Source organism: Marmota flaviventris, chromosome 4, assembly GCF_047511675.1.
Source record: "Marmota flaviventris isolate mMarFla1 chromosome 4, mMarFla1.hap1, whole genome shotgun sequence".
NCBI classification, from domain to species: Eukaryota; Metazoa; Chordata; class Mammalia; order Rodentia; family Sciuridae; genus Marmota; species Marmota flaviventris.
In genome coordinates, this window is record NC_092501.1 from 93,848,782 (window position 1) to 93,864,271 (window position 15,490).

Below are 15,490 nucleotides of genomic sequence, written 5' to 3' on the forward strand. Positions count from 1 at the left end.
TGCTTGATCTCATTCATGTATGGAATCAAGGAAAATTACAGTAGAATTATTTCCAGAGGCTGGGAGAATAGGGATAGGGAGAGATGAGGGAGGGTTGGTCAATAGTTACTAAGTTACAATTAATTGGGAAACCACAAGTTCTTGTGAGCTATGGCCCAGCAGGGAGTGTAAAAATAAACATAATGTACTATACATATCAGAATGTTAGAAGAAAGGCTTTGAACGCTTTCACTGCAAACATGGAGGAGATGGATATGTTTAACCTGTTTTAAACATTAGATGATGTGTACCTCTATTGAAATATTATATATAACACCATTAATATGTACAATTATATGTTTCTATGTATTGACACATAAATAAATAACAAATAAGTCAAAAAAGAATGATTTAATAGTATTGTGCAATAATGAAGGGGCATATTAACATGATCTCATTTTCAGAAGTACTTTTTCTCACCCATTGCTCAGAAATGGACTAATATCTGATATAATATGCCTTATTAGTCCGAAATTTATATTATTAAAAATTATAATAACATCAACAAAATGTATCATAATTTCCTGCTTTAGGACTTAAATTGATTTGTATATGTTTTCATTATCTCATCTATTTTTCTCAATAATCTATTATAAATGAGATAAAGAAATTGGGCTAGTTCACTGTCAAAAACTTTGGTGTGGCCTCAGCATTTATTCTTCTTTAATTTTCATTGCATATATACACCAAACTTTATTCATTTTTATATCTAAAAATCAAAGCTCTTGTCATTCACATTTTAGCTCTGGACTCTAGTTTACATTTTATTCAAGACTTCCATATTTTTAACCTTTTCCCTCTGCCATTTTTCAATGTCCTAAATCAGGCATACCTTATATTAAAAGAGCATTAATTGTACCACAGTTAATTTAAATTATTTCTTGAGTCAGATAATTTACTTTTACTTATGAGTAAATTTAGATTTTTATTATGATTCTGGTTTGAAATTAATTTTAGTAGGATTTTTATGATGAATAGTCAAATACAAATGTATTTCAATAATGTCTTCATTGAATTATAGCACAACAATTAAGCATTTACTTTACAACATGCTTGATTGATTTCACCTTATAATTCAATATTTCGTAGGTGGATACCTCATGTCAAAGCTCCAAGTTACAACAGGATCAAATGTAGCATAAAACTAAGTAAACTACCAGACTGATATAACATAAATGCAAGTATTCTGGCAATGTAGGAATTTTTATGATAGAGAAAAAGGCTGGTAGAAGTATCAATAGATCATCCCATTTTTTAATTACCAGAGCTACATTAAAGCCCTGTGAATTAGAAGGACATATCTTGCTTTTGAAAAGGGCTTAGTTCTCGAGATAGAATCTCTGTCAAAAAATTTGGATTGTGTGCACACTCTGAAGTAAAATAAACTCTTAGTTTTGAACGATTTTTGCCTTTAAAGCCTAATAATCAAAGAAGAAAAAAAGAGGCTTCAATAACATAATGTTTAAACTTTCAGTGTCCTGTCATTTTAACGTTTCGATAGGAATTTCCATTACAGACATGCTTTTTGAAGGCTTCAGATCTTTGGAACTAAAATTTAGAACAAAGGTCCTCAGACTCAAACAGTTGTTATTTCCTTGAAGAAAAATGAAAGAAGTCTATATTTTTTTTCAGTGACAACAACAACAAAAAAATACATTGTAAAAAAAATGAGATTTCAAATAGAGCACAGAAGTCTAAAATCATCAGTTGCATTAATACTGGAAAATAGAAATTGACAAGAATTTTGAGTTTCTGGTGAAATTCAAATATAATATAGAATTCTATAATTTCTCATTTTCCCATTTTTTTGAACAAGTTTTATTTCACTTTTGCAAATTTGCCTATTTATTAAAATTTTAAAACGCACTGCATTGGCTTTAATATATCACGGATTTACTTGTAATACTATATTTAAATCATATTAAAATTAAAATATGAGAGTATTAACTGAGATTTGACATCTTATGGAGACTGAATGTTTTATTATAAGAAATATTTTCATATCCACATATCTCATTATTTGGAATGAATAATGATGGCTGAGCAATGTTTATGAGCCAGTTAAAATGAGATGACAATCTATAAAGCTCTGGGGAACAACTTAATATAAAGTGTATGTGTGTGTGTGCGTGTGTGTGTGTTCAATTTTAAAAGTTTAATAAAATTTTTGAAAACTTTTATTTATGCTTATTATTTATACATAGTAGTGAGTTTCATTGTGACATATTTGTATATGCATATAGCATAATTTGATCAATTTTATTCCCCAAAACCTCCCTCTTCCCACCTCCCTCCTCTGATCACCTTCCTGTACCTTAATGTTCTCCCTTGTATTTTCATGAGGTCCCTTTTTTTTCCCCTTTTTCTCCTCTAGGTTCCACAAAAAATAAGAAAATACATGACCCTTGACTACCCTTGACTACCTGAGTCTGGCTCATCTTCCTTAACATAATACTCTCCCATTCCAACTGTTTTCCTGCAAATGACATAATTTTTCTTTATCCATTCATCTGTTGACAGACATCTAGTCTAGTTTCATAACTCGCCTGTTGTAAATTGTGCTGCTATAAACATGGGCGTGTATTGTCTCTAGTTCTTTGGGATAAATACTGAGGAATGGTAGAGGTGGATCCTATGGAAGCTTCATTTTTAGGTTTATGAGGAAAATTCAGACTTATTTCCAGAGTAGTTATACTAATTTACATTAGTACTAATTTACATTAATACACCATCAGTGTATTAGTGTTGCTTTCCCCCCACATCTTCACTAGCATTTATTGTCATCTGTAATTCTTAATGTTTGCCATTCATAGTAGAGTACGTGGAATCTCAATGCAGTTTTGATTTGCAATTCCCTGATGTGAAAGATGTTGAACATTTTTTCATATTGTTGTTGGTCATCTATACTTCTTTTGAGAAATGTCTGTTCAGTTCATTTATCCATTTACTGTATGGGTCAGATGTTTGATGTGGAAGAATCAAAATAGATCCCTCCCTGTTTCTCACCCTACACAAAAGTCAACTCAAGATGGATCAAAAACCTTGGAATAAGATCAGAAAATTTGCAAATGTTGGAAGAAAATCCAGGGGAAACACGTTAACACAGAGTCACAGGCAACAACTTCCTGAGTTGGAATCCTATAACTCACGAGATAATATCAAGAATCAAAAAGTGAGATGCTATCAAAGTAAGAAGTTTCTATACAACAGTGTAAAGAGAGCACCTATGGAATGGGAGGAGTTTTTTGTCAGTTATTCTTCTGAAAGAGGATTAATACACAGAATACATAAAGGACACAAAAAACTCAACACTGAAAATAGGTGTTTCTTAACTCCTCTTAGTAAACTCCTTTTTTAAATACAGAGCCTTCCAACCTTCCCCAGGTACTTCAAACCCTGCCAAATTTTAGTGTAACTGTGTCAACTAGTGTCACCTAGTAGTATAAATGGAACATTGTTTTGCCCACCTAGTCATCATTAAAAAAAAAGAACTATATAGACAAAAATTAGAGCATTAATAGAAAGCCTAATCAACCTTGGTTAGAGTGCTTGACAGCAGGTCAATTGCCAAGATCATTCTCACAAGTGGATTTTACTTTCTAAGGATATTTTTTGTTAGTGATTCTTCTTTTTCTTTCTAAAAAAACACAACTTTACCAGAGTCAACCTAAGAGTCCTTTTTATTATGTATTGATTATAATTAAATATTTATATTTCTAATAATTTAAAATCCAAATAAATAATAATAAAGATGCTTATTATTAACTCAGAATTTTTATTGATTCATTCACTCATTTGAAAACAATTGAGAATACAATTGTCAAGTCATGTTTAAAATACCGATGGTAAAGAAAGAAGTAAAGCCTACTATGATTTTAATGGGCTTACAAAGAAGGAAGCAGATATTAAAAATAGTTTAAGTATTATATTAGTTAATTGAATCATAATTTCATTAATGTAGTAAGCATATATTAAATAGTTTCCATATCAGTTTTTTGGCTATGTGTATACATTTAAAAATCGCATATACAAATTTACAGTCTAGTAAGAAAGATGGCTTCATGAATATTAATTATAGCATAAAATGTTCAGTACTTTGATGGAGTTATGCAATATGTTGCAGACCAGTAATCCAGGAAATGTCTCAAGTGAAGTAAATTGATGCCTAGTCAGGGTCTAACAGGATGAACAGACCCTTGACAAGCAGATCTGAGAGGACAGGAAAAATTGCAAAGGAAATTGTTATAAGAAATTTATAGATGAATTGTATATAAAATTACATTAGGATTATAAGAATTGTGACTAAGCAGTATGACTGTAGCATCGTGTATTGTGAGTCAACCAGATGTGAGACAGGGGACGTAATCTAGTTCAGGAAGGGCATTGATATGGTTCGGGATGTGCTATTCCAAAATACTTTATTTTGGCATTCTGAATATTTTAAACTAAGGGAATCTAAGAAAACTTTAGGAGAAGGCGAGTTACTCTTGTATTTACCCTGAGTTGTCTCCTACAGTGGAACCTTAAAGAACTCTCTTTTTTTTAAAAATTTTTTTAGTTGTTGATTGACCTTTATTTACTTACTTATGTGTGGTGCTGGGAATTGAACCCAGTGCCTCACACATGCTAGGCAAGTATGCTACCACTGAGCCACAACTCTAGCCCCTAAAGAACACTTATATATAAGATCCTCATACCAGAGAGTTCTTCCCTGTGCTCAGAAAAGGGAAGAAACATAGAGACACCAAGAATCTAAACAAACAGGTCTAAGTTCTCCTGTTTATTACCACTCAAGCATACTCATTTTGTCTAATCATATGTCCACATGACTGTCTCCTCTTCGTCAAATCTGAGCCTAAACTACAGTTTTCTCTGTATTTGGGGGTCTTTTTTGAAGCCTCCCAAGCTATGTAAACATACTAAATAAGTTCATATTACTTTTTTCTTGATAATCTCCTTTGTTTTGGAGGATTCACCCAATGAATCTTGCAATGGTTAAGAAAGATATGTTGTCTTTCCTACAGCCTTCTAATCCCATGCTCTGTATTGCAATTGAGAAGAAACCGCAAGATTGTTGGGAGGGATGACTAGAACAGGCAAAAGCAGATGGCAGTAAATATTAAAGTCATTTGTGTTATCTGACAAAAGTTTCTTTCTTCTGACATACAATAACTTTCCTCTTACTGATCCTGTATGGGTTTTGGACCGATATTGTTCAATTAACCAGAAATAAAATCACATACATCATTTCTAGATTTGGGCATTTAATTGCTGATGAAAATACTTATAAGTTATCTGGCTGATTAACTTTTTAAAACTGATTTCTGACTTACGATATTAGGAAATCTTCTGGTGAGGTTATAAAATATCATACAATACTGTTTAAAAATGTTTCTATGATCATGTATAACTAAAATTTTTTAAAAAAGAACAAAACAACCTCCACACACACAAAAAAATAAAAATGTTTCTTTATGTGAAAATCATTCAGCCTGTACCATATTTGATAAGAATCAGCAGAGTGGTCTTCTTTTAATGTTGCAGAGGTAGTCCTAGGCTGCCATGAATTGTGCTCAGTTGACTTCTAGTCCGTATACAGTTGACTCACTATAGAAAACATACACTTTTGGCTTATTTTTAATGGAATGGCATTTTTCCCAGGCAGTTGCAAGCAATTTTAGGCCCCAAACCCTAGATATCAGTCTTAAACTGAGACTCAGACAAATGCTTCTTATGTCTTACTTATAATGATATCTACTTCTCCAATCGCAAGGTATTTTTTCTAACTTATTGTTGTCTAAATGTGTGATTTTCAAAATTGGGTACTACTGCAGGCTCATTTCTCACACTCTAAATAATTTCCTTGACATCAATAATTGTGAGTACCAGGAATATGTATGTAAATAATTACATTTCTCCTTATCCCTTCTAGTTCTCAATAAGCTAAATTGTTGACATAGAAAGCAGATAGAAATACGGTTAATAAGTATGCTTGCCTTCAAATAAGTGGGGAGGAACTATATCACTGAGTTCAGCACAGAATGGAGTTAAGAACCAAAAATCTTTCAGGAGTTTTGCTACGTGACTGACCTTCAGCTCTCTCTATATCTTCCTATTATTTCCCCCACAGATTTAGTCTGAGGACAGGTTTGTGGAGCAGAAACAGTTGCTCTGAATCTCTCTACTTTGTACCTCACTGACTACTGCACATGAAATGGTGTGGATAGAGAGCATATAAAATAAGTTTTTAACACATTAACTCCAACTAGATAAAAATAGGTATCCAATGGATAATAATCTTTTACTATTCACCAATCATATATTATTTTTTCTCAATTCATATTGAGTTTGGAGCCCAACTTCTGAGTCTGAACTCTGGTTCCCCAACTTACTTCTTGTGTGATATTTGACAAGTTCTCAACCTCAGCTTCTCACATACAAACAGAAAAATAATAGCAAATTCTCATGAAGCTTAAAATGTTACAATGTAATCATATTTCTTTTGTAATCCTTTTATCTGCTTTTAGAAATGATCATTTAATCTTACAAAGCATAGCAAGGCAACGGATAAATAAACAAACAGGACTATCTCATTTAGTAATTAAGATTGAACTACTTAATTTAAGTGTTTGAGGTATGATGCAAAACGTGCTGCTGATAATCATAATAACAAAGTCATTTGCTACTGTGTGGGGGTTAATTAATATTTATTATGCTGTCCTTTTCTATTAACTTATGACAAAAAAGAAAATAACCTTATACACTTTTCAATTTCCATCTTTTTGAACTTAAAGAAAAACTAGAAGGAGGGATATAAACTCAGATGAGTTGGGAAGCTCTGTTGTAACTTTTTATACATCATAAGCTGCCTTCTTTTGTGAAAATCATAGGGAATATTTCATATTAAATCTAGCTATTCTTCTGGTTGTTAAAGTGAAAAAACAGTGACACTACAGAATAGCAAACTATGCCTCCTGAATTTATCTGAAAATGCATCCTTTTTCTCCCTCTGGGCTTGACTTTTCTCACTGGGAAAAATCAGTATTAGCTTACATTCCATTATATTTCAATATTTTAGCACAAGCAATACATAGCATTTCTCAGTCTGGCTCAATGTGAATCAGATGACAACTTCCTTAACATAGTCAATGTTGAGTTTTAAACACTTGATTTTTTTGGTAAAATGATCTGCTGAATAAATTTTTCCTTCCCTTTGACAAAGCTTATAATAAAAGAATATTTTCCATCTGTAGAGAACAGGACCCTATGGGAAATACAGAGCTCATTGAACTGTTTTACATCAGAGTAATCTGAAGAGGAATGCAAGTCAGTATTTTTCAAAACATGATACATGGGCTTAAAATTGCTATTCCCTTTTGGGTAAATAATCCACTACTTCTAAAATCTTAAGATCAGTTGCAACTTGATACCAACAACCAAAACTATCCTAAAAATTACTCTAAAGGATATATTTTCTAAAGTGGAATGGATATAGCTTTATGTGTTGTCATCTTCATTGAAGGCAAATCTACAAAACATAGCAACTGTAATGATGGGATTTGATAATATTCTTTACTTGTATGCTTTTGGATATATTCTCTTTGACATTTCTCAGGGTCATTTCCAGAAATTGTATGGCAATGAATAATATCTTTCTTTTATCATTAACTTTGAATAAATCTACTGAGGTAAATGTGAGGTGAATATTTAATAAGGCTGTATGTAGATTTAATAAATGTTAACACTGATCTGAATGAGGAAAACAAATGAAAAATAAGTGAGTAAAAAATTCAGTGTTAAGCTTACCCTCTAAATTATACTTAACTCCAGTCTACACCAATCTTTGATGGGTGTACTCTAATCTACATACCTATGATCATGTAACTTAACTGATATCAGCTTTTATTTCAGACCTAGAAACAAGTCTCCCGGATATTAGGCCATGGTAAATTTGAATAATCTAAATAGATGAAAAATGTGCAAACTTGTCAAGTGGAGTACTAAGTATGATTTTTGCTACTTTTATCCTGTGTTAATTTCATCACCAATAGCATACCTAGAATTTTTATAGACAAGAATTTTTTTAAGCTATTCCACAATTTGACAATATCTTACCTGCTGATTTTTAACATTTTGTACCACATTTTATTTTCAAGTTAGGACTTTCTAGTTGATCAATTCTAGATTTAATTACAGAATAGTGCTGAATAATCATTTAACTTGTGTAACACTGGAGGCTTAAAGATTTTTCCATGTGTTTATTCTACTAAATTATTTGTTTGGTATCCAAGGTCAAAATTTGCCATCAATTTTGTTTCAGCTTTGATACTTTATATTGACCACACACATAGTATATAATCAATATTTTTATTAAGTTAATATTAATTGGGATAACTATTTAACTGTGTTCAAACTACAGTAGGAGAATAACTACAATTTGGGTTATATTCCATTCCTTTCAGAAAAGCATTTCACTTTTTGTTGTTGTTGGCAAAAAATATTATATTGAGTAGAAATTGGTACAAAATAGTTGGGACTTTATATGCATTTTTAAATAGCATATTTTTGTGATTCTCTGGATCAGTAGTTTTGTATATTTCCCACTTGTTCTTTTCAAGGTAATTTAGAACATCATTCCTAACATTAGTAATTGAATTTGACATCTCTAGAGTTGTTTTGTAAAAAAAAAAAAGTTAATTGGGGGACAGCTTTACACTTAGAAAACACTTTCTAATTTATAGAATGTAAAATAGAAGCCAAACTTAATACATTTTTGTTTACACCTTCTTAGCAAGGATCACAATTATTATTGTGGACATTCTGAATAGGTATAAATGTAAGGTCTATTAAGAATATCTCAGAAAAAGAAAGATTAACCTGAAGTATAGCTCAATTATTTTGTTGCCTTTATTCAAAATTTCATCCCTTGGGCATTTTAATGAGAGTTAGCTGTACACAAATTTATAGACATAAGCTTTTGAAAAGGTTCTTTAAAATTATATGCAATTACATGAAAGTGATTTTCTTTAGATTAAAATTTCCATTAGTGCAATAAGTATGAATTTGGAGGCAATAATCATGCCTTGCTGAATATTCTACATATTCAAGATCATTTAATGAAATGACCTCAAGTTACTAATTTAAAACATTATGTGACTGAAAAGAACAAAGGTAACAGTATGATAATAAGTGAAAAATACATTAGTCTACCTCCAAATCAATTCTAGTACCCTGCAACAAAATAAATTACATGATGCATTTAGAAATTAAAGTGCACAGTAATATCAGTTATTCTATGCATTGTTTTGGATCTTTCTTGGGGGGAGGGTACTGGGGATTGAACTCAAGGGCACTCAACCACTGAGCCACATCCCCAGCCCACTTTTATATTTAATTTAGAGACAGGGTCTCACTGAGTTACTTAGTGCCTTGCTGTTGCTTTGAACTCCATATCCTCTTGTCTCAGCCTCCTGAGCCACTGGGGTTACAGGTATGTTCCATGGCACGGGGCTATGTTACTGATCATTCCAGATAGATGATGATAAATTTTTCTGATGTGATTTGGAATTAGGAATCATCATTAGACAATAAAATAGGTAAGCTTATATTTTTATTATAATGACTTCCATAATGATATAATGTCAAATATTAAATGAGATAATGATTTAATGTCAAATATTCAATAAAGATAATGCATTAGAAAAGAATATGATCACTTGTCCCTATTTTAGAAAATTTTCACAAATATCATGTGACAGTTACACAAGTCTATTAAAATAAGAATGTTTTTTCTATGAGTGTGTACGTAATTGTAAGTAGCTAGTATTTTGTTACTAAAGCAATGAATACACTTCTTTGGAAGGATTTCATAAAAGTTAACAAATTGGAGGAGGAGGGCATTATTTTGTTATTTACATTGAAGAACTAACACTAAAGTTACATACATATATTTAATGATTTTTAAACATGGAGGAAAAACAAACTATTTGGTTTGTTAACTATCAGTTCTCTTCCATATTCTGTTTGGAATCCCTGCTTACCAGACTAATCAACCCTGAAAATTATATTTTTTTAAGTCAGAGAAAATTTCAAACAAATCAGCAAAATAGACCATTACTTGCAAAATAGACCTCATAAACTTGTTAATTATAAGAAAAAAAATCACAGCTACCATGAAAATCTTTGATGTACATTTTTTTTCTTTTTTTTTAATTTTTATTGTTGGTTGTTCAAAACATTACATAGTTCTTGACATATCATATTTCACACTTTGATTCAAGTGGGTTATGAACTCCCATTTTTACCCCATATACAGATTGCAGAATCACATCAGTTACACATCCATTGATTTACATATTGCCATACTAGTGTCTGTTGTGTTCTGCTGCCTTTCCTATCCTCTACTATCCCCCCTCCCCTCCCCTCCTCTCCCCTCCCCTCTTCTCTCTCTACCCCCTCTACTGTCATTAATTTCTCCCCCTTGTATTATTTTGTCACTGATATTATTCATGGAGAAATATAGGAATGGTTACTTTATAACTACTGATGAATTATTTCAACAAATATATTTGAATATGTGTAAAATTATCCCAAATATAGCATAGTGATTAGTTTTTGAAATCAATCACAATTAACACAAACATAAACTAAATCTATCTTTAGAGTATTCTAACTAACATTACTGCAAGAGCATGGCAGATGCTGTGCTTAAAAAATGGCTCTGAAAGAGCAGGATTATATTAGTGGGAATGACTTCTTCATCACTTGAGGATTAGAAATGCATCTTGTCAAACTGTTCATGAAAAATTTTGCATTTTATGTAATTATGTGCTTAGACAGCCTCATAAGGAAAACATAGAGGTTTACAGAGGTGCTATACATTTGGCCCAAAGAATACTAGCATAGGAGATTTTACAAATTAAAGAGGACACAGCTCTAAATCATAATAATCATCATTACCATCATCATCTACATCATAAGTAATCATAATCATTAGCATCACTATCAGTACTATAATCAATATCATCTTCATCAATAACTTCATCATCATCATAATCAATAAGTATTGTCATCATGAATCATGAGTTCTAAACGATGCACTGCAGTTTGCTTAATGCTTAGATACTTTTTTTTAATCATAAATCTAGGGTATAGGTTCTGGCATTTCAGTTGAAAGAAAAGGAAAACAAGGCTCAGAGCAGGTAAGAAATTTTTACATGACCAGCTAGAAAATTGGAGTCCTTAATGAAAAGTCTGTGTTCTTAAACAAAACTTCAGGTCATAGCTCATATTTGAAATGACTGCTGAATATTAGAAAAGGTATTTGCATTCATCCAAATGAGTCCCAAACATAGCCTTTGAGTCATCAGTTAACTCATATCATGGTAAAGGCCAGTTTATTCATTTCTGATTCACTTCTCATGAGATCATAGAAATCCTTACATCTTTCTGTTTGACAAAGCTACCAAAGGGACCTTGATGCTTACTGCCCTAAAGCATCCTACTTTAAAATCTGTTCAAGAGTGGTCTAATCCCAGTCACCTAAACTTCATCCCTTAGTTGTGAATTTTAGTAGTTTATTTACTCAACACTTGATGTTCATTTCTGCTGTTATAAATTTGGTCTGGGGAGAAGTTTTATCTTAATTAGCAATTTTTTAATAAAGTCTCATATTGCCAAAGTTATCTCAAATTTCTGAATAGCCTTGCATGCCAGACTCTTAAGTCTAAAACACTGCACTTTGGGTTGTATTATTCTACTCCAAAATTTCTAAGGCTCTCTTGCCTCTAATTAGATAAGTCAAAATTACTCGCCATTCCATTCGAGGATTTTCACAATTGGTACTCAACCTTGTATGTTGAACTATAGCTAATTTGGATAACCTACTCTATTTGTTCTATAGTACAGATTTTCTGAATTTGGATGGTATGTTTTTTCTTTGCTTATGCTTTATCTGGACCCCTCGGAATTTTGCAAAAATTCAAGTTATATCATTCTACATTACCCATTGAAGACTCGGATTGAACTTTTACAAAATTAGAATAAATGAAAGAAAATTAGATTATGTGCACTCAAAACTAGGAAAAATTAGTGTGCACATTTCAGAAACTGCAATGGATTTATGTAAGGCATAAAACACTGCACAAGATTTAAGAAAGTTTCTGTGAGCTTAATTACAATTTTCTTTTCTTTTTTTTCCTTCGTGGTATCAGGGATTGAGCTCAGGAGTACTTGACCACTGGGCCACATCCCCAACCCTATTTTGTGTTTTATTTAGAGACAGGGTCTCACTGAGTTGCTTAGTACCTCACAGTTGCTGTGGATGGCTTTGAACTTGTGGTCCTCCTGCCTCAGGGCTCCAGAGCCCTGGTATTACAGGTATGCTCCACCACACCCAACCTATAACTTCTTTTAAAGTGTACACTACCACAAGGAATACACATTTCATTATTACCATCATCTAACATAAAGACAACAAAAGTAGGTGCTAGATGTGAGACATGAGATACTTTGGGAGCACATATCTTACTGCTGTGGTCAGCTGCCATTTAAAACACTGAAAGATATTCTGTAAGGTGCTCATGGTGTCTATAGAAAAAAGAAAAATACAAGTTGTCTGTAACCTGATGGGAAGTGAGATTAGGAACAAGTGAATTGAACTTCACTATGATGTGAGCCAACTCATGGTTCAAAAGCTGTTTGGAGCTCACAGAACAAATTCTTCATGAACTTAACATATGGCAGCACAATGACTCCGGATGATAGTTATCTCTACAGTTTCCTGTGTATCCTTGTACTGTCCTCATCTGGTTTCCTTGGTTCCTTCCTCTGGGATCCCTCAGTCTCCCTCATGATCCATCTATGAATCCACGGGTACTCTAGAACCGTTTTAATCCCATGGATAGTATCTGTACTTATATATTGAAAGTATCCCCTGTAGAAGATTGGGATGACACCACTATCTAAAGCTGACAACTTGTAAGGTGTAGTGAATTCTTGTTATGGAGATACATAAAAATAAATCAGTCATTATAAAAAAGAATAAACTTTCAATGTATAAATTATGCCTACACATGTTTGAGCCTTAGTACATTTGGTGTAACTTTGCCACAGTGGCATTTTTTTCACAATTCTTTAATTCTTGAATAAGTTTCTGCAAAGAGAAGACAAGCTTAATTTCATACTGTCTCTATAAGGCAAGACCTGTGAATCTACTGAGACTCCAGTTTTCCCTGGGTGGGAGATTTTAAGTTCAGTGATGCTTTTCAGGACTTTTCACGTCAGTGCAGTTTATAGGAGCAGCTGATCATGGTGTGTCCAAAGGAAAATATCTGCTTCTGCAGAGGCAGCATTTTCTAGAGGTGGAGGGGTTTGCTAAATGGACTGAATGCCTAACGTCTAAGGCAAAGGCAAGAAGCCCTCTATAAGGCAACATGAATGTTTAGGTTTCTGCAAAGCACTGAACCCTGTGTAATTTGAAATAAACTTTTGACCAAGTGGATCTCATAAGTAAGTAAAAATACTACCAACATAGCCATGTGAGCCTAATAAACCCACAGATATGACAAAGCATCAAGAAAGCATAGAGGTGGATTGTTCACTGATTCTGTTAACCTGAGGGTGCTCATTGCATAGTTTGACCCTGAGTTCTACTTAATGCAGAGGCTCAGAAAGCAAACATATTGGCATGGACTGGTAGTAGAAGGATCTTAATAAGTAGATGCAATTGATAAAAAGACTTACTTGAGGAAATAAATCTCTGAAAACATTAGGGGACTGGAAGGTAGTGTTAACTTCTTCTCCATATCTGTTTTCCCCATCTCTTCATTAACAGAATTTAATTATTAACTAAAAACATGAATTAAGTGTAAAGCTTCTTCAACTTGATTATCCAACAGAGAAATTAAAATAACATATATATATATATATATATATATATATATATATATATATATATATAAAATATGACAACATCTTGACTAGAATCATTAACTTTAAAAATCCAAACACTGTCTAATTTTATAGAGTCAACTACACAAAACATTACACATCACACATTACTGTCCAGATATACTAAAAGAGTATTCAAAAATATCAATGAAATAATTCCTTGTGGAGGGAGCAAGGAAGTGGTGGTTGCCAGTGTTCTGACAGCAGTCTGTCCCCAAACATAGCATTCTATGTTAGGAATTCCCTCCTGCACAATGAGCAAGATAAGATTCCCTCCATGTAGGTTCAGCATCAGGGCCACCAACAGCCTCTAATGACCTGAAGCCTCACATTAAGTCCCACCTATTAAATGTTCCACTGCTTCTCAATAGTTTCCATACTGGGCAAAATAAGCCTATGACCCATGAGCTTTTGGGGGACACCTACCAAAATCATAATGATAATAAAGTATAATATTTTTCATTTATCATATGGTCTCTCTCTCTTCACTTGTTTTCTCTCTCTGTGTGTGTGGAGGGGGTGACTGTATGTGTGCATGTGTATGTGTGTGTGTTTCTTTGCTATGGAAAGTTGCTCTGAGTAAACAAAAAAATAAAATTTTAAATTACTAATATGCATGTTAACATTTGTCTGTATTTTGTACAGAGTCAATCTTAAATGAGCAAATACACAATCAGTATATTGTTGCTAATACATGCATTTCATTTTTATTGAAAAAATATAAACCTCACCTAGAGCTAATTAAACACTTTACATTTCATATCTTTATGCGCACCTTCTCTAAGCACATGCACACATTACATAAACTTCAGTTTCTTGATGAGTAAGAAAAAAGAAATGAACAGAATAAGAACTATTTCCTTTTCTTCCTTTCCCTATGGGCTAGCATATTCAGTATAAATTTTTGGCTAATACAGGGAAGTAACATGCATAAGAAAGAATAAAATAGTGTATTTTGGTCTTTTATATTTCCCAGAATACCACTATCTTCTCTCTTCCTTTGAAAAAAACAAAACAAAACAAAAAAATACTTTGAAAGGGAAACCTGCATTTTGAAGGCTGGCAATGTCCATCTTACTTGGTCATGGATAGAACATGCTGTGTTAGTCACTTCCCATTGTCACAACAAAATACCTTTATTTAGGCTCATGTCTTTGGAACTTTCAGTTCAGGATCAGGTGTAACCAAAGCTTTAGGCCTTTGACGGGGATGCTAGATGGCAATGGGAGTGAGCACAAAGCAGAGGAAACTATTCACTTCATGGCCAGTAAAAAAAGACTACAGGACAGGGGTCCCATAATTCCCTTCAAGGGCATGTCCCCAGTGATGCAAGAACCTCCCATTAGGCCACAAGGTTCCACTTCTCCTGATGCTGTAGGTAGCAAGTCTTTGCCAGATGAGCCTTTGGGGACAATTATCCAAATCTTGACACAGGCCTACCTTATTACCCTTCAGGTGAACTTCTGTGCATCGTACATTTACTGATATTTTCAATTCAGGA